This window comes from Periplaneta americana, chromosome 1 (genome assembly GCF_040183065.1).
Source record: "Periplaneta americana isolate PAMFEO1 chromosome 1, P.americana_PAMFEO1_priV1, whole genome shotgun sequence".
NCBI lineage: Eukaryota > Metazoa > Arthropoda > Insecta > Blattodea > Blattidae > Periplaneta > Periplaneta americana.
In genome coordinates, this window is record NC_091117.1 from 12,459,665 (window position 1) to 12,480,544 (window position 20,880).

At 37.1% G+C, this 20,880-nt stretch overlaps 1 protein-coding gene and 1 non-coding gene across 2 annotated transcripts in view; one reads left to right on the plus strand and one right to left on the minus strand.

The window, feature by feature from the left end:
* The window catches only part of LOC138707426 (uncharacterized), a 516,816-nt gene that overhangs the window by 319,279 nt on the left and 176,657 nt on the right, over window positions 1-20,880 (minus strand). The gene's annotated exons all lie outside the window — the stretch shown is intronic.
* Window positions 16,295-16,370, plus strand: TRNAC-GCA (transfer RNA cysteine (anticodon GCA)). Its single transcript has one exon. It is a non-coding gene; the product is annotated as a tRNA-Cys (tRNA).

Sequence of the window (20,880 nt, forward strand, 5' to 3'; positions counted from 1 at the left end):
ACGATGTGACGATTAGACATATTCCGGGGGCAGACAATATCTTTGGTGATTGTCTCTCTCGTTTGAATTCCAAATCGGGGCTACCGGAAACTATCACCGCCCCCGCGTACGAAATTGCCGTGATGAAAATTGATTCCACGAGGAATGGAGCTCTGACGGGAAAATTTCGGAAAATTGCAGATTTGCAGCAGGAGGATTCCACGATAAAGGCCTTAATGGACAAAGCTAGAGAAATCTCACAGGTGAAAGACGAAGTGTATGGATTGCGCTCTGGTATCTGGTATAAATTGCATGGTAGGGATATCCAGAAGTGGAAGATATACATACCTGCGAGTATGGAGAATGAACTTATAAACAACTTTCACCTATCTATGTGTCACTCTGGGAGTGATAGGATCATTTTAACTATGTCAGAATCATTTTATATTAAGCAACTGTCAAAGAAGGTTAGAAGGGTAATATCTCGTTGCGAGGTCTGCCAGAGGGCGAAACCTCTAAATGTAAGGTATGACAATGTACCACAGGTCATTATCAGGGGTAAAAAGAATGAACTTGTAGCAGTGGACGAACACGGTCCAATGCCCACATCGTCCTTCGGACAAAGGTACATATTTGTTACGTACGATGTCTTCACAAAATTTGTAAAGATTTACCTTTTAAGAAATATCTCTAGCAAGTTGTGTGCTGATAAGCTGGTTAAAGACTACATTCCGACTTACGGCCCGGTAACAGCGGTGCTCAGTGACAATGTGTCGGTACATAAATCGAAAGTGTTTTGCAAAAGGCTGGAAGATGCGGGCGTGAAACTATACAATTGCTCCGCATACTTTCCCAGCGGTAATCCCTGCGAAAGAGCGCTTAGGGATATATCATTGTACCTCCGTATTCTGTGTCACCGAAACCATAAGGACTGGTTTAGGCAATGTGAGGTGATTGAGAGAGTCATGAACCACTCTATCAATCCAACGACCGGAATAGCTCCGATCAAACTTATGTTAGGGATCGATCCCGATCCCATGATAAAGAGTTTGCCGCAGGCAATACAGGAGGGTGAGCCTCCTAGTGATGAACTACTGTGTAAACTAGCTTTCGACCGAATCAGGGAAAAGGCTGAGGATAGACTCGGTAAAGTTAAAAGATATCGCCACAAATGGGAGCCCTCACCCGGCGATTTGGTATTGCTAAGGGACGTGAAGTTATCTTCCGCCCTTAGAGGACGTTACTCACGCATGGAGCTACTGTACAAAGGGCCCTACGAAATTAAAAGTAGATATGGAGACCATACTTTCGAATTGGTAGAAAGGGGAAAAAGTAAACCTGTTGGAAGGTACCACAAGCAACTCTTGCGGCCTTTCAAACAGGAGAGGCTAGGAGGCAGGAATGAGAAAGAGTAGGATGGTTAGTCTCACGCGTACAGCTAGGTGAACCTGTACAGGGCGGCTGGTACAACCAAGCACGCAGAGTGTGTAATTGATCAATTAATAAATAAATGTAAATATGTGAATGAATGGGATTGTACATATGTAAATGTGAATATAAATTGTACAGTGTTGTGGTTATTGTGTGAGAGGTGTGTACATAGAAAGGCTTGTGAAGATATATGTATTATTTATTGTAATTGTTTGTAGTGACATTGTAATCTCATTGTATTGTAAATAATGTGTTACCGGCTGATCGCGTGGGGGAACTATGAGGCTAGTTATAGGCAGAAAGCGGGGACATCTCATAACATTGAAAACTCTTTCGGGAATTTCCAATGGTTATGTAGATGGGCATTTGAAGCAGTAATTAGGAGAGGGAGAGACCGATTTATTAGCGAAGTGATATCTCCATATTTTTATTACATGTATTCGCGGGGATGTTCTGGCGACTTCGTTAGAATTAGCTTCCCCACACAGGTGTTTCGTCACTTGTCAGCATCGGACAGATTTAGGGCCACCTTGAGCGGGGTTTCGTATAGACTCGATGAAGCATAAAAGCCGAAGTCGGACTAGACCCGTGGGAAAGATACTGCCAAGCTTGGGTTTTCCAAAGAACGGGTATTCTTGTGAGTTATACAAACTAATTAGATGTTATGGGAAATCCAAAGTTTAAATTTAGAGATGACATATTTCGCGCCCAATAAGAAGAGATCTTGGTCCAGCTTATGAGGTCACTTTGGACCAATAGGGAATAGATTTTAGGCCAGTTAGTGACGTAGTTTTTAACCAATAGAATAGTTAGTTTTAGCGTAGGATAGGTTTTTATAAATAAGGGTGACGGGGAGCGGAGATGACGACTACTATTCCGCTTCGGAGCGGAGATCATCAAAACAACTTTACATCGTGTCGGCGGCCCTACATTCAGGGCAGAATAACTACTTCGTTTGGTGTCGACAGGACTACTATTTCGCTTCGTGTCATAGTGTACTGGACAGAGTATTGAATTTGTAGTATCGGATAGAGCTTATTCAGAGCCGCCATAGAGTCGATACAAAAGGCGACCAACGATTGAATTATATGTCAGCCGGAAATACATATTCTAGGGTTTACCAAGTGGATACGACAATAAACTTATAGTTTTGAAGTTTACGCTGCCTTTTATTTAAGTAGCCGGCTTGGTATTATTCCCGACATCACCCTATACCACAACAGTACCTCGGCTACCCTGAGTGAATCTCACGCAACATCGAGACGCACCCACCCTCAAATGGCGCCCAACGTGTGGTCACAATAACCACTCACCATCAAATGGCGTCCAACGTGGGAACTCAACAACGACCCCACCCACAAATGGCGCCCAACGTGGGGCAACAATAACGATACCACCCTCAAATTGAAAGTTTGAAATGCTTAGTGCTCAAAGCTTAACTGTGATTTTCCGATCATTACTGGACAATGACTATCAATGTTAATGCCATAGAACTCTCTATGTACATTCTACAGGGTGTTTCCGAGGTGGTGTTATAAACTTTCAGGGATAATGGCGAAGGGCACATGTATCAATTTGAGATAAGAAACCCTGGTCCGGAAATGATCGAGTCGAAAGTTATAAGCAAAATAGTTGTGTGGAAATGGAATAATTTTATTCCTCTATACACCTTATTTATGAGTATTTATCTGTACATCTTACACATACTGTATTCATCTGACATTGTTTACGTTGTCTACGTACAGTATTCCATTCAGTGCGCTGTCTGAGGGGTGGGGACAGGAAACTACACTAAAGCAATGCAGATAGCGTAATGTGTAACGGACATGGTCGGTCCTGATATGCACGTCTGTAGACAGCAGTGTATGTGTACAAGTTGCAGTGTCCAGTCGATCAGTCCTAGTGAAATGGAGGAGTACACGAGAGCGGAATAAGCAGACCTGATTTTCGAATACGGATGAGCCAATGGGAACAGTAGACAAGCTCACAGATTGTATCGGGTACAAGCACCCACGTAGGAGACATCCGGCCCATACCATCTTTCCACGACTGTTCCAAAAGTTAAGGGAAGGAGGACACGTGGTGCCAAATTACAATTCCATTTCCACACAACTATTTTTGCTTATAACTTTCGACTCAGTCATTTCCGGACTACGGTTCTTTATCTCAAATTGATACATGGTGTCCTGTCCACACCTGTGGAGTAACGATCAGCACGTCTGGCCGCGAAACCAGATGGCCCGGGTTCGAATCCCGGTCGGGGCAAGTTACCTGGTTGAGGTTTTTTCCGGGGTTTTCCCTCAACCCAATACGAGCAAATGCTGGGTAACTTTCGGTGCTGGACTCCGGACTCATTTCACAGGCATTATCACCTTCATTTCATTCAGACACTAAATAACCTAGATGTTGATACAGCGTCGTAAAATAACCCAATATAATAAATAAATAAAATACACGTGTCCTTCGCCATCATCCCTGAAAGTTTGTAACACCACATCGGAAACACCCTGTATATGTCTTAAGATATGCATTGACAGTCTTGGTTCATTTTCGACAAAAAAGTGACATCCATCATTCTTGCAGTGAGCTCTTCAATTATTCTTCTCTGCTCCTCTGCTGGCAATGTTTACTTCTGCTGTCAGACATTATGGAACGAAGTGGAGACAGGCCGTACGACTTTGTCCATCTTTTCAATTTTATGAATGAAAGTGAAAGAAGAATTATGGCGAAAAAGCCTGTCCCGAAAAAAGGCATTTACCATCACAAAATCGACTTGGACACGCCACAATTCGAACACGCGTCTGGGATGTGAAAAACCGTTGGGTTAAATGCACGACCATTGTTTTGTATCAACTTGACAAGCACTGCTAGTATTACCACGTTATTTATCACATACTTTCAAATCTAACTGTTCGCCGGATTACGAAGTCCATTATCACTAAATGTCGCGTGTGGAAATCGCCCATAAATGTAATTGCTCTCCAAAAACTGCGACTTGCGCTGATGTTTGCTCATATGACCTCCAGGGGCGCTGAGGTCGTCCCTCGAAAATTTTATACGAAATAACCTTTAACGGCTGACATGTTACGTAACGGTATTGTCACAGATAGAACTTTATTGTCGAAGGCATAATATAAACATAGACATGGTCAAATATATGCAATTACAATTTAATTTAAAATAAGTCAAATATAAAAAAAAAACATTATTCATTCCGAGGGCACATGCGTGCATCCTCAAGATTGTGGGGACACAATTTTATTAATTTCGTTTTTATATAATTCCTAAATTTGAGAGAATTTTTTGTATATTTGATGTCATCAGGCAAACTATTGTAGATTTTGATACCAAAGACCATATAGGTTCTACTAATGCTTGTAAGATGGTGTGCTGGAATAGTTAAACTATTTTTGCATCGTAGGTATGCAAATCACAGTTTTGGTGAAAATCAGACGGATTTTTATAAATTAGTCATAAAACATTAAAAATATACAGGGACATCATTTTATTTTTACTTTCATTTTTATTGTACCTGCATTTCTGAATGTGCTTCACTCCCACCCCTTCACTAATGTCCTTGCTCCCGTCAGACACACAAACTTACGGCCGCTGTTGCATTCGAAGTCTTCAAGCAGTGAAGTAAACACTGCACTGTATAGTGTGTTTCAGAAATATGGTTGCGTTTTCCATAGAAGAAAGAACCTATATTAATAATATCGTACTAAAAAATTATATTCAAGAAACGATAAATTCAATTTCAGAGAATATGCTTCAAAATGTTTTTAATAATATGCGTAAAGAATTGAAGCCTGCATTGTAATGAACGGCAACCATTTTCAGCAACTTGTTTAAAAATTCAGATTAGCTTATTTTGAATTGAGGTGGCTAGAAGCAAAGGAATGCTAGTGACATTTGTAATAACATGAGCTAAGTGCATCCAGTGTGAGCTAAAGTATCTAAAATTTTAGTGGCAAAGGGATATTTTAAGCGCATCACATATTAAAATTTAAATAAAAATTTCACCGATTTTACGAAAGCTTAAATATTTAAACCGCAATTTCTCAAAAGTATCTTAAGTGCACTTACAGCACTTTACTTATGACCCCCCCCCAATTTAAGTGCACTCTCTATATTGTATGTTAACACCAATAATTAATATGCTAAATAAAGTAGACATTACATAACGAACATAGCCGCCTGAAAAGTTGAGTTTTTGAAAAAAAAAATGTTACTACTCTGCTGTATTTTGATAAATTCCGTAAAAGTGGTGATCAAACTGAAAATCGTAATATCGTATTTCCCTACAACATAAAAGGATACACTACTTTTCTCTCCTCCAATAGCTAGTAAAATGATTTGTTTACATATTGCACTAGTAACATCAAACTCCTGTAATGGAAGGGGGCAACAGTGTTTCCGAGTATAGCCAGGTTAATGTTAAAAATGTTGGTAAAAATAAAGTGATGTCCCTGTATAAACCATAAACAGTAAGAATATTATATTGTAAAAAATGTTCCCTACAAGAGGTCCTACTGTCAACGCCCGCTATGCATCTGACAATACGCTTTTGAGCAATAAATATATCATTCAGCAAGGTTCCAGATCCCCAAAAACAAATACCATGTGAAAGCCTTGACTCGACGTGTGCGAAATAATAAGACATTAATACATCGTGATTTATTATCGTCCTCAAAATTCTGATTTGATAACAAATGCTATTGAGTTTAGAAATTAAACTTGTGCAATGGGGTCTCCAAGACAAACAATCATCAGATGTAACGCCCAAGAATTTAGTAGTTTCCCATTTACGTAAGTATTGATGTTGAATAGAAATATTAATGTCCTTTAAATTTTTCTTTTGAGAATTGTGAAAGTGAATATATCCGGTCTTATTAACATTTAAGTGAAGCAGATTGCTATCAAACCATGTTTTGAGATCTTTTAAGAGGTCACAACAAGTTGTCTCTAAATCCAGTTCATTTCCATCTTTTACAATAACAGAAGTATCATCGGCATACATACACATAAAATGATTTCTTACATACATGGGTAAATCGTTTACATATAAAAGAAACAATACAAGGCCCAGAACAGAGCCCTGAGGAACACCCACATCAATATGTACATTCTTGAAAGTGAACCGCAGAGATGAAGTGGTGTGGAGTTACATTACCTTGCGTTTGATAATGTTGGTTTGTTAACCCTGGCCAAGAACTGCAGGTTAAGTCTCTGTTGTGGGTGAAGCCATGTGTAAGCCTTCACTACGGAGCGTATAGGAGGCGTGAAGGAATTACGGTGAGAGGTTATTCTGTTTCGACAGTGTGGTATGTTGTGTCCCATGAAGGAAAAAACGTTAAAACTAATGGAGTGTCAAGAAATCTGGGTGGTGCAACGAGCGAGATGGACATAAGGGTCGAACGATGTTTCTAGCCAGGAGGTTATGATTAATTGAAGGACACCCTGCAAAAAGGGGGTGGCTCCACGTTTTGGTAAAATTAATGTTTCGCTTGTTTCATACGTTAAAAAATATTCCCGATCTTTTAGTGAAAGAACGGTGTGATTCAAAGCGTTTGATAGTATATGTTACAGTGGAAATGGAGGTGAGCTTCCAATAGTTTTGCTACAAAAAGGAGGTAGCTCCTGGACCTATATGGCGAACCCTAAGTAGTGTTATTAATTTGAAGGGATTATTCTTCGAGATATTTCAAACGAAAATTTTTAATACAATGTTCTTCGCTTGTGCTTCCTTTTTGAGATAAAATTGTTTTATATGAAACAAATAATAGCGTGTTTTGGTAAAGCAATTGATTTAATTCCCAATACGCTCAGTCATTGCAAGAGAGCAATGTATTATGATAATAAATTATTGAAAGAATTTTAGTTTTGTCCTTTAAAAACGCAGAAATTTGATCCGAACAAATGTAACTTTTCGTTCTGCAAGGGAATTTTACAATGTTATATTTACTTAAGTGATTTATATTTTCATACAATACTGACACATCGAATAGGGCATTTAATGTATCTCTTCATCGTACGCAAAAGAAATTAAAAAATCATAAAAATAGATTTAATATATCATGGTCATTTTGTGATTTATATTTCAAATAGAGATTTGCTATTTTCTCAATAAAATTATTATACTGTATTTCAAGTGTATCACTCCGAAGAATCTAACTCTTAGATACTGAATATAAACAAATTTCGTCCAATAGTTTAGTATAAATCGCTGTACACAGACAGACTAGTACTAAAATTAATTATTATATTTCATGTACATCATTCCCGATAAATTAACTCGTAGATACTGAATATGAACAAAATCCGTCCAATAGTTTAGTAGAAATCGCTGTACACAGACAGACTAGTACTAAAATTATTATTTTTCATGTACATCATTCCTTGCTAAATTGGCTCTTAGATACTGAATATGAACAAAATCCGTCCAATAGTCTAGTAGAAATCGCTGTACACAGACAGACTAGTACTAAAATTATTATATTTCATGTACATCATTCCCTGATAAATTGACTCGTAGATACTGAATATGAACAAAATCCGTCCAATAGTTTAGTAGAAATCGCTGTACACAGACAGACTAGTACTAAAATTATTATATTTCATGTACATCATTCCCTGATAATTTGACTCGTAGATACTGAATATGAACAAAATCCGTCCAATAGTTTAGTAGAAATCGTTGTACACAGATAGGCTAGTACTAAAGTTATTATATTTCATGTACCGCACATAATTTCCTGATAAATTGTGTGTTATGTGCAAAATTCGTGCAACAGATTATGAGAAATCGCTATACAGAGGTACGTTGAAGCCACGTGTAATATTTTACGAAATATTTCTATATCCATATTTTTACAGTAACATAAAACGTTTTCTTATATTGTGTATAGTGAGAAAGAAAAAAAAAACTTAGCTTCATTGTATCTTAGTTTCCAGTGTATCTAGCAAGATTTGTGGTTTCGATTCCTCAGAATGTGTCAATGCTAGTTTGACAATCGCTATGTAAAAGCAATCACCATGTCGACAAACAGCCCTGAACAATCTGGGCTTTTAGAATAGTGGCAAACAAAGAATGGAATTGCATTTACACCCTATCACGAAGAACGGAACTCATACATGCGACGGATTACAGTAAGCTATATGAATAACACAGCAGGCACGACCGGGTCGTGGTTCATTTCAAGGTCGTGCCGAAGGGCTGTCTCTCCCTGGAATTTCACTCTCGTGTTGACCGATCTGTTTTGCCGGGATTTTAACACGAAATCCTGTTTAACAATCGCCATTACAAACAGGATCAGAGCGCATCGACTGCAGCAGCTTCATTAAATCGCAATCAGTGGCGGCACTCGCTATTGCGCCAATGCAGTGGCGGCTTCGAGCAAAATAAATCAGACTTTTAAATGTCAAATATTGATATTGTTACCATCTTTAGTTGTAAACCAACTTTTGATATGTCACTACATCCACTACTGCTATTGTAGCTCATAATCACAGTATCAACTTCGGTCCAAGGTTTTATAACAAGATAACAGCTAAATTACCGAACATACAATTTGCTAATTCTCCTTATTTAAAACAAAACAATTAAAAATTATTGTTTAGGGACAAAATATGGAGTACCAAATATTATATCTTTTTCTTTTTTTTTTTTTTTACTTTTTATTCTGCTGATTAATAAAATATTTACGTTAAAATTTTTTAGACTTTCTCCAGAGCAGGAGTACGTAGACTATATAGCTACTCTTTTTTTGGGATGCTAGAGTAATATTTTATTAAAAAATATGTATCTTTGTTTTAGCAATAAATTTATTATTATTATAATTATTATTATAATTATTATTTTAATAATAATAATAATAATAATAATAATAATAATAATAATTCCAGCTTACCCAGGTTCGAATCCCGGTTGGGCCATTTACCTGGTTGAGTTTTTTTTCCGGAGTTTTCCCTAAATCCAATACCAGCAAATGCCGGGTAACTATCGGTACTGGACTCCGGAATCATTTCACTGACATTATCACCTTCATCTCATTCAGACGCTAAATAACCTGAGATGTTGATACAGCGTCATAAAATAACCCACTAAAAATAATAATAATTAAAACCCAGTGTTTGGTCACACCCTAGATCATATATATAACAGATAGCTCATCCCTATGTTAAAATCGGTAGCACTTTGAAGAGAACAACCGCCAGGATCGCCAACCGTCCGCCGTAATCGAACACTAGATAGCAGTACAGTCGCTAATGCAATTCAAATGGGAGTTACGACGTGACTCCTTATGTAACAACTAGATGGCAGCATAGTAAACCTGACAAAAGTTGTTACCGTCGAAGCCTATAAGGCCGAGCAATTTGGGTATATATGATCTAGGGTCCCACTTAACACAAATTGGGTAAGCAATGGATTATATGCCCAAGGTGTGTCTAGATAATTTCCTTTCTCTTGTGTATCATATTATATGCAGGTACAATGATGGTTAAAGGAAAGTATAACGTAGCAATGTGGCAGTAAAATAAGGTGTGAACTAGAGGTGTGTCTGTCGTGTTTCCGGACGCCCTGTATCACAGTGAGGTGTGAATCTCGCGTCAGAATAATCCCCACTCAAGAGGCTGGCAGACGATTAGGGCGTTCAGAAATAATTCAGATGTAATCCTCCGCTGATCCGTATGTCGTCATGGAAACAGTGAGAAGCTTGCACGGGCGTCAAACGGGGGCCCCCGCTGTGCAGGAGAAGGCAAAGCACTGGCGACTGACAGACTGGAAACTAGATGATCCGTACACTGCAGTGTTGCCAATTTAGCGACTTTGTCACCAAGTCTGGTGACCTTTTAACTTTTCTATTGCTTGAAAAGGGATTTAGCGACTTTTTCAGCATCATATAGCCACAAAAGTAAAACTTTCTCTATTTTTAATAATAAGGAATCTAGCGACTTTTGAACTACTACTGCTTGGCTACTTTCCGTACACTACAGTTGGCAACACTGCCAAAGAGTCGTCTGCCCAGCCCTGTACGCTACTGCGTTTGTGTGTTAGATATCTTAATAATAATATTGTAGTCCCTCATTCAGACTGAAGGCTGTCCGTGGACGACTGAGAGAGATAAGGAGGAGATAGATAAGAAGAATGAGGAGGTGGTTAAGAAGAAAGAGGAAATAGATAAGAACTAGGAGGTAGATAAAATAACTAGGAGGTAGATAAGGAGAACGAGGAGGTAGATAAAAAGAAATAGGAGGTAGATAAGGAGAACGAGGAGGTAGATAAGGAGAACGAGGAGGTAGATAAGGAGAACGAGGAGGTAGTTAAGAAGAAAGAGGAAATAGATAAGAACTAGGAGGTAGATAAAAAGAACTAGGAGGTAGATAAGGAGAACGAGGCTGTGAATAAGAAGAACGAGGAAATAGATAAGAAAAACTAGAAGGTAGACAAAAATGAGAAGGTGGCTAAGAAGAACGAGGAATTATAAAGAAGAATAAGGAGATAGATAAGAATAATGAGGTAGATGAGAGAAACTAGAAGATAGATAATGTAAAAGGAACAAGGAGGAGATAAAAGGAACGAAGAGGTAGATAAGAAGAACGAGGAAGTAGATAAGAAGAACGAGGAGGTAGATAAGAAGAACGAGGAGGTAGATAAGAAAAACTAGAAGGTAGACAAAAAATGAGAAGGTGGCTAATAAGAACGAGGAAATAGATAAGAAGAATAAGGAGATAGATAAGAAAAACGAGGTAGATGAGAGGAACTAGAAGATAGATAATGTAAAATGAACGAGGAGGTAGATAAAAGGAACGAAGAGGTAGATAAGAAGAACGAGGAAGTGGATAAGAAGAACTAGGAGGTAGATAAGAATGAGGAGGTAGATAGGATGAATGAGGAGGTAGATAAGAACGAGGAAGTAGATAAGAACTAGGAGGTAGATAATAATGAGGAGGTAGATAAGAAGAACTAGGAGGTAGACAAAAAGAGCTAGGAGGTAGATAAGAGGAAGATAGATAAGAAGAATGAGGAGGTATATAAGAAGAACGACGAAGTAGATAAGAAGAGCTAGGAGGTAGATAAGAATGAAGAGGTAGATAGGAAGAACAAGGAGGTAGATAAGAAGAACTAGGAGGTAGACAAAAAGAGCGAGGAGGTAGATAAGAGAAAGATAGGTAAGAAGAATGAGGAGGTAGATAAGAAGAACAACGATGTAGATAAGAATGAGTAGGTAGATAGGAAGAACGAGGAGGTAGATAAGAAGAACGAGGAAGTAGATAAGATGGACTAGGAGATGCATAAGAATATTAAGGAAGATAAGAAGATGGAACAAAATAAGACATGGAGTATTAGAGAAGGTGACTAAGGGAAGATTACAAGAGATAAAATAGCAAAAGGAAGATTGGGGAGGGGAAGAGCGTGAAGAGGAAAAGAAGGTAACAAAGAGGTAAAGGAAAGTAAAAGGAGGTAGGAGAAGAGAAAGGGATGCGAAAGAGGGTGGATTTAACCAAACCTAAGTAATTTCTACTCACTCGCACTTCACTCGTCGTGTGTACTCAGGACGATATTCTTGCAGACCACACTGTAGCGCATGTGACGCACCTGTACCGGTCGATGCGGGGCTTACGCACTCCATCACGCACCCGACACTCAACGTGCGTCGTGTTAACTAACCGTCCGCGCTCAAATCCACGCAGGACATATATAAAAATAAATAATCCCTAATTAATTAATAACTGTGGTTGGCGCTATGTGAAGGAAGCGTAAGCCACCCCCCTCTCTCTCTCGCGCAGCTAACAACATATAAATCCGGGACTTCGGCTGCCATGGCAACGCGGCCTGCAACACCGGCCTATATCTGCTGCGGAAGCCACAAAAATGTTTAATACGCGTCAGTTGAGGACAAAAAAAGGGAAATTGGGATTGGGAGGACATGTAGAATGTTCATTATTATTACAAGAGGAGATCACCATCTATCAGATCTTAGAATTATTTAAGTTTATCCAATAATCTTCTCAAAGGTATTTTTTTTCTGGAGCTTTTGCTTTGTTTCTATTTTTATTCATGTTCAAAAATTGTCGGCGTTGTAGATTGTCTAATGATAACAATTCTTACTACTGGATATCAGCTTTGAGGGCGATGGGCTTTTAAGGGACACTATGAATTTTTACAAAAATTAGTTTTTTTTTTTTTTACAAACATGTTTCTTGGGCACTTAGAAAGTTGAAAGAATGAGAATTTTTGCCCCTCTGTATTCTTTGACTCCCAAGAGCGATTTGCCTGCTCCATACGCCAGTATTGCATTCCCTTTCACAAGTGTACCTCTTTCTCGAAACTACATTTTTAGATATTCGAAATGCTTAATGCGTACGCAGTTCTTATAATTTTTAATGAAAATCTTCACAAACTTTCATGAATACACAGTGAACTGTAACTAATATCATACATTAATTTCAGGGGGTTATACTTTGAGATATTTTAACCAAAAAGTTTTAATACAATTTTACTCGATTTTGCTTCCTTTTCGAGATAAAATTGTTTTATATGAAGCATTTCATTGCGTGTTATGGGAAAGCGATTGGTTTAATTCTCAATATGATCAATCAATTTAAGACAGTCATGTCAATTGATGCCCGTAGAAGCAAGCGCGCGCTTTAGAGCTCAGGAGAGCCTGAGCGCTTTACAGCGGAAAGGAAAGAGACAGAAGAAAGAGGTAGTATATGCCGCTTGGTCGAGCTATATTCAGGGATGGCCAGCACTGATTCAATAGATAAAGGGAAGAGAACTTATTAAAAATGTATCCATGTTAATTTTTAGATTTGCCTGAGAAGTATAAGTGCATTATAAGAATGTAAGTTTTAATTTTAATGCTCATTTTTCATGTTTGATTTTTTATTCAAAAGAAATATTTTCTCAACTTTTTCTTTTATAGAAAAGTGAAATTTTCAGATATAGGCCTATTTATTTAGTAGCCTTTCGTAAATCTAATATACCGTAAATACGTATTACTGAAAATAGTGAACATTTTTTTTTAAATATTCGCATGGAAATGAATTAACAAAGCAACTTCTGTCACATCATAAGCAAAAGATACGTGTCCATGTGTCCTAAAAATGTCAGCTCTACAGCTTCAGCACATTTCGAGAAAATGGTTTAATATTCTGATGATAGGAAGTTGCTCACAAATATCACCTTAAAAGCATAATACGATAAGAGTTTTATTATGGAATATTAGTTACACTTAAAACATATACAGCACCTAGGTAACTTTGCTTTGTACTGTAATATTGTTTTGATTAGTTGCTTGATTACTTTTATAGGACCAAAGGTACCATCAATATCAATTCCAACTTATCATGTCATACTCGATCTTTTTTATTTATCTTTTTTGGGATATATGAATGATGTATTTCACCCATTTAGTACAGTATAATTGTACTACTATGGAATTTATATGAATATTCCTTCTTAACTCTTTATTACGTTATTAAGATATAAAACACAAGTGCAATATTAAGAAATTAGTATTAGTACTTTTGTTTTACAGACAATGTAGATAATATCAAACAGAAAGAAGCCATATAAAAATAACGACATAAAATTTCACGTTCCGTTTGAAGTTTGTGCACCACTGTTTTCTTAATCCAACAGGCTGCTTATTCATATATACACAACCTTTCCTCTTTCCATACTTTTTTTTTTATTGCAACACAAAATTATATACAACTATAGCAATAACAAAACATTTCAAACAGACAATACTTAATAAAATAATGGTCCCATATCAATGTTGAATAATCTGAGTGAGATTTTCCTAGTACAACAAAAGCAAATATTTCTGTACACATGATAGAATTATTATACTCCTACATACAAAAAGAACAATGTGACATTTTAAGGGTATATGCATTACTTTAACGTTCAGTTCAAAAGTATTTCAATTCCTCTGCTTAATGTTATTAGTTATCACATAAATATACTTAGCGCTTGCTGCCCGCGCACGACGTCAAGGTCAGAAAAATGCGCTTGCTTTGACATCACTGGGCTAAACCAAGACGGCAGACATGAGATTTATGTAATTTACAATTAACGTTTTGTTTATCAGGAGATATATAATAATATATTACAGAAACAACTGATGGGCCACCGGCGTGGCTCAGTCGGTTAAGGCACTTGTCTGCCGATCTGAAGTTGCGCTCGGGCGCGGGTTCTATCCCCGCTTGGGCTGATTACGTATTTAGGGTTTTTCCGAGGTTTTCCCAAACCGTAAGACAAATGTCAGGTAATCTATGGCGAATCCTCGGTCTCATCTCGCCAAGTACCATCTCGCTATCACCAATCTCATCGACGCTAAATAACCTCGTAGTTGATACAGCGTCGTTAAATAACCAACTAAAAAAAACTGATGTATTTCGCACTTAACCTTATTTACGAAACGTCACCGTATCTTCTAACTACAAACTGATGTCATAACAGCAACGATATGAAACATAACTTCGCTTTCTCCAGTCATTGTGTGTTATATAAGTATAATATCTTTTATAAGCATTAACAAACAAGTTTCTCTCCTATGCCACCACCAGCAGAACTTCAATTGTCAGCTTGCATAAAGACGGAGGAGAATCTGCTGAAATTGAACTTTGGAATAACGCAGTGTGATGACTGCTGGAACGCTAACCTTCTCTTTTTTATATAAACCCCTTTAGTCTTTTGTTTCCAGTGCTTCGAATTAACTTTCTCGGCTGGAGGTTGCGATTGTTTCATGTGTCACGCCAGAGAAACAAAGACGCAGCGCAGGAAGTCAGAGCATAGAGGACTGCGAAGAAAAACTTGAAACCTAATGAAGCAGACGTGGGGCAAGGGAAGGCAGTCATACATAATAATAATAATAATAATAATAATAATAATAATAATAATAATAATAATAATAATAATAAAAAATAGCGGGATGCCTTAGACCGCGACGCCACGGCGCGGGACAATAATAATAATAATAATAATAATAATAATAATAAAGGTAAAAAAAGGTAAAGGTATCCCCGTAACATGCCATGAAGGCACTTGGGGGGCATGGAGGTAGAGCCCCATACTTTCCATGACCTCGGCACTAGAATGAGGTGGTGTGGTCGGCACCACGCTCTGACCGCCTTTTACCCCCGGGAAAGACCCGGTACTCAATTTTATAGGAGGCTGAGTGAACCTCGGGGCCGTTCTGAAAGTTTGGCAACGAGAAAAAATCCTGTCACCACCTGGGATCGAACCCCGGACCTTTCAGTCCGTAGCCAGCTGCTCTACCAACTGAGCTACCCGGCCGCCCAATAATAATAATAATAATAATAATAATAATAATAATATTGAATCCAGTTCACTACATAGCGTTCGATGTTTAGAAAATACCATAGCTGTCGATTTAATCGCTTAATAAAACTGATTGAGGTCTGGTCCACAACAAACAGGAAACGGGAACATGAACGGGAACGGAAAAATTGTTAAAATATACAGGGTGACATCACATATTCACCGCCCACCTCATTGAATATTACACGGCTACTATGAAGTAGCCAATACGTATTATTACTACTTAATACGAGAAAAATTCGTACCGGCACCGGGAATCGAACCCAGGACCTCTCGTATTAAATAGTAATAATACATATTGGCTACTTCATAGTAGGCGTGTAATATTCAATGAGGCGGGCGAGACCTCATACAAAATGAATTTGTGATGTATTAACTGTTAGCAGTTGTCACAAACTGATGTTGAATATGGCCACAAAGTCATTTAAATATGTGCTCCTGCATATATGACTTGTATCGTCTCAAATGCAGGTAGTAAGGCCGTAAAAAACATTAAGAGAGAGGTTCGGCCGGCGCCGTGGATCGTGTCCCGGCATAGCTCAGTTGGAAAGAGCGCTCAGCGTGCAGAGCTGAGAGGTCCTGGGTTCGATTCCCGGTGCCGGTACGAATTTTTCTCGTATTAAATAGTAATTATACAGGGTGAGTCGTAATTATGTACTATGAAGTATTGCAGTGTACTCTATACACCAAAACAAACATTTTTTTTATATAAACTTATAGAATGTACTGCATTATTATCAAGATATGGCAACAATAGTACTAAATCCAGATTTTTTAAATCGTGTAATACTTTACAAGTTTACAGTCCACTAATATAAAATATATTACTATTACTCTAGTCTACATTGTAGAACATCAAGTGAACATGAACATAACATCAACCTCATCAACAGAAAACATGCAATATAAATCTTAAAATTACCTGATGTATCACCTTATATGATATTATCCATAATAACTTACATTATGTCACATCATGCTAATTTTATATGCTCCGTAGTATATCATATCACATTACCTAACTTCCTCGAATTACAGCACACTAACCAGTTAACTACGTCACAATACACCATACTGCATACACAGAGCACATGACATTACAATCACAATGCATTATCTTAATCGGGCACAATATTTTACATCACAATTAATCTCCAGATGAATGTCAATATAACAGAAAAACTGGACTCATCTAGGTGAATGTCAATGTGAAAGGTAAACAACAATAGCGCCAATCTAGATGAATGTCAATCAGAAAGGTAAACAACAATAACGCCAATCCAGATGAATGTTAATCTGAAAGATAATAGGATCAATCTAGAAGAATGTCAATCTGAAAGGTAAACAACAGTATGTAGACGAATGTCAATCTGAAAGGCAAACAACAATAGCATCAATCCAGATGAATGTCAATCTGAAAGATAATAGGATCAATCTAGATGAATGTTAATCTGAAAGGTAAACAACAGTATCTAGACGAATATCAATCTGAAAGATAAACAACAATAATACCAATTCAGATGAATGTCAATCTGAAAGGTAAACAACAATAGCACCAACCCAGACGAATGTCAATCTGAAAGGTACACTACAATAGTACCAATCCAGATGAATGTCAACATGAAAGGTAAACAACGATAGTACCAATCCAGATAAATGTCAACATAAAAGGTAAACAACGATAGCACCAATCCAGATGAAAGTCAACTTTAAATGTATACTACAATAGTACCAATCCAGATCAATGTCAATCTGAAAGGTAAACAACAATAGTACCAATCCAGATGAATGTCAACTTGAAAGGTAAACTACAATAATACCTATCCAGATGAATGTCAACATGAAAGGTAAACAACGATAGCACCAATCCAGATGAAAGTCAACTTGAAAGGTATACTACAATAGTACCAATTCAAGAGGATTGTCAATCTCAAAGGTAAACAACAATAGCACCAATCCAGATAAATGTCAACATGAAAGGTAAACAACGATAGCACCAATCCAGATGAAAGTCAACTTGAAAGGTATACTACAATAGTACCAATCCAGATCAATGTCAATCTGAAAGGTAAACAACAATAGTACCAATCCAGATGAATGTCAACTTGAAAGGTAAACTACAATAATACCAATCCAGATGAATGTCAACTTGAAAGGTAAACAACGATAGCACCAATCCAGATGAAAGTCAACTTGAAAGGTATACTACAATAGTACCAATTCAAGAGGATTGTCAATCTCAAAGGTAAACAACAATAGCACCAATCCAGATAAATGTCAACATGAAAGGTAAACAACGATAGCACCAATCCAGATGAAAGTCAACTTGAAAGGTATACTACAATAGTACCAATCCAGATCAATGTCAATCTGAAAGGTAAACAACAATAGTATCAATCCAGATGAATGTCAACTTGAAAGGTAAACTACAATAATACCAATCTAGACGAATGTCAATCTGAAAGGTAAACAATAGTACCAATCCAGATGAATGCCAATTTGAAAGGTAAACTACAATAGTACCAATCAAGATGAATGTCAACATGAAAGGTAAACAACGATAGCACCAATCCAGATGGAAGTCGATTTGAAAGATATACTACAATAGTACCAATCCAGATGAATGTCAACATGAAAGGTAAACAACGATAGCACCAATCCAGATGAAGGTCAACTTGAAAGGTAAACTACAATAGTACCAATCCAGATCTATGTCAATCTGAAAGGTAAACAACAATAGTACCAATCCAGATGAATGCCAATTTGAAAGATATACTACAATAGTACCAATCAAGGTGAATGTCAACATGAAAGATATACTACAATAGTACCAATCCAGATCTATGTCAATCTAAAAGGTAAACAACAATAGTACCAACCCAGATGAATGCCAATTTGAAAGGTAAACTACAATAGTACCAATCAAGGTGAATGTCAACATGAAAGATATACTACAATAGTACCAATCCAGATCTATGTCAATCTAAAAGGTAAACAACAATAGTACCAATCCAGATGAATGCCAATTTGAAAGGTAAACTACAATAGTACCAATCAAGATTAATGTCAACATGAAAGGTAAACAACGATAGCACCAATCCAGATGGAAGTCGATTTGAAAGATATACTACAATAGTACCAATCCAGATGAATGTCAACATGAAAGGTAAACAACGATAGCACCAATCCAGATGAAGGTCAACTTGAAAGGTAAACTACAATAGTACCAATCCAGATCTATGTCAATCTGAAAGGTAAACAACAATAGTACCAATCCAGATGAATGCCAATTTGAAAGATATACTACAATAGTACCAATCAAGGTGAATGTCAACATGAAAGATATACTACAATAGTACCAATCCAGATCTATGTCAATCTAAAAGGTAAACAACAATAGTACCAATCCAGATGAATGCCAATTTGAAAGGTAAACTACAATAGTACCAATCAAGGTGAATGTCAACATGAAAGATATACTACAATAGTACCAATCCAGATCTATGTCAATCTAAAAGGTAAACAACAATAGTACCAATCCAGATGAATGCCAATTTGAAAGGTAAACTACAATAGCACCAATCCAGATGAATGGCAATTTGAAAGGTAAACTACGATAGTACCAATCAAGGTGAATGTCAACATGAAAGAAATACTACAATAGTACCAATCCAGATCTATGTCAATCTAAAAGGTAAACAACAATAGCACCAATCCAGATGAATGGCAATTTGAAAGGTAAACTACGATAGTACCAATCAAGGTGAATGTCAACATGAAAGATATACTACAATAGTACCAATCCAGATCTATGTCAATCTAAAAGGTAAACAACAATAGTACCAATCCAGATGAATGGCAATTTGAAAGGTAAACTACGATAGTACCAATCAAGGTGAATGTCAACATGAAAGATATACTACAATAGTACCAATCCAGATCTATGTCAATCTAAAAGGTAAACAACAATAGCACCAATCCAGATGAATGGCAATTTGAAAGGTAAACTACGATAGTACCAATCAAGGTGAATGTCAACATGAAAGATATACTACAATAGTACCAATCCAGATCTATGTCAATCTAAAAGGTAAACAACAATAGTACCAATCCAGATGAATGGCAATTTGAAAGGTAAACTACGATAGTACCAATCAAGGTGAATGTCAACATGAAAGATATACTACAATAGTACCAATCCAGATCTATGTCAATCTAAAAGGTAAACAACAATAGTACCAATCCAGATGAATGGCAATTTGAAAGGTAAACTACGATAGTACCAATCAAGGTGAATGTCAACATGAAAGATATACTACAATAGTACCAATCCAGATCTATGTCAATCTAAAAGGTAAACAACAATAGCACCAATCCAGATGAATGGCAATTTGAAAGGTAAACTACGATAGTACCAATCAAGGTGAATGTCAACATGAAAGATATACTACAATAGTACCAATCCAGATCTATGTCAATCTAAAAGGTAAACAACAATAGTACCAATCCAGATGAATGCCAATTTGAAAGGTAAACTACAATAGTACCAATCAAGGTGAATGTCAACATGAAAGATATACTACAATAGTACCAATCCAGATCTATGTCAATCTAAAAGGTAAACAACAATAGTACCAATCCAGATGAATGCCAATTTGAAAGGTAAACTACAATAGTACCAATCAAGGTGAATGTCAACATGAAAGATATACTACAATAGTACCAATCCAGATCTATGTCAATCTAAAAGGTAAACAACAATAGTACCAATCCAGATGAATGCCAATTTGAAAGGTAAACTACAATAGTACCAATCAAGATTAATGTCAACATGAAAGGTAAACAACGATAGTACCAATCCAGATGAATGCCAATTTGAAAGGTAAACTACGATAGTACCAATCAAGGTGAATGTCAACATGAAAGATATACTACAATAGTACCAATCCAGATCTATGTCAATCTAAAAGGTAAACAACAATAGTACCAATCCAGATGAATGCCAATTTGAAAGGTAAACTACGATAGTACCAATCAAGGTGAATGTCAACATGAAAGATATACTACAATAGTACCAATCCAGATCTATGTCAATCTAAAAGGTAAACAACAAT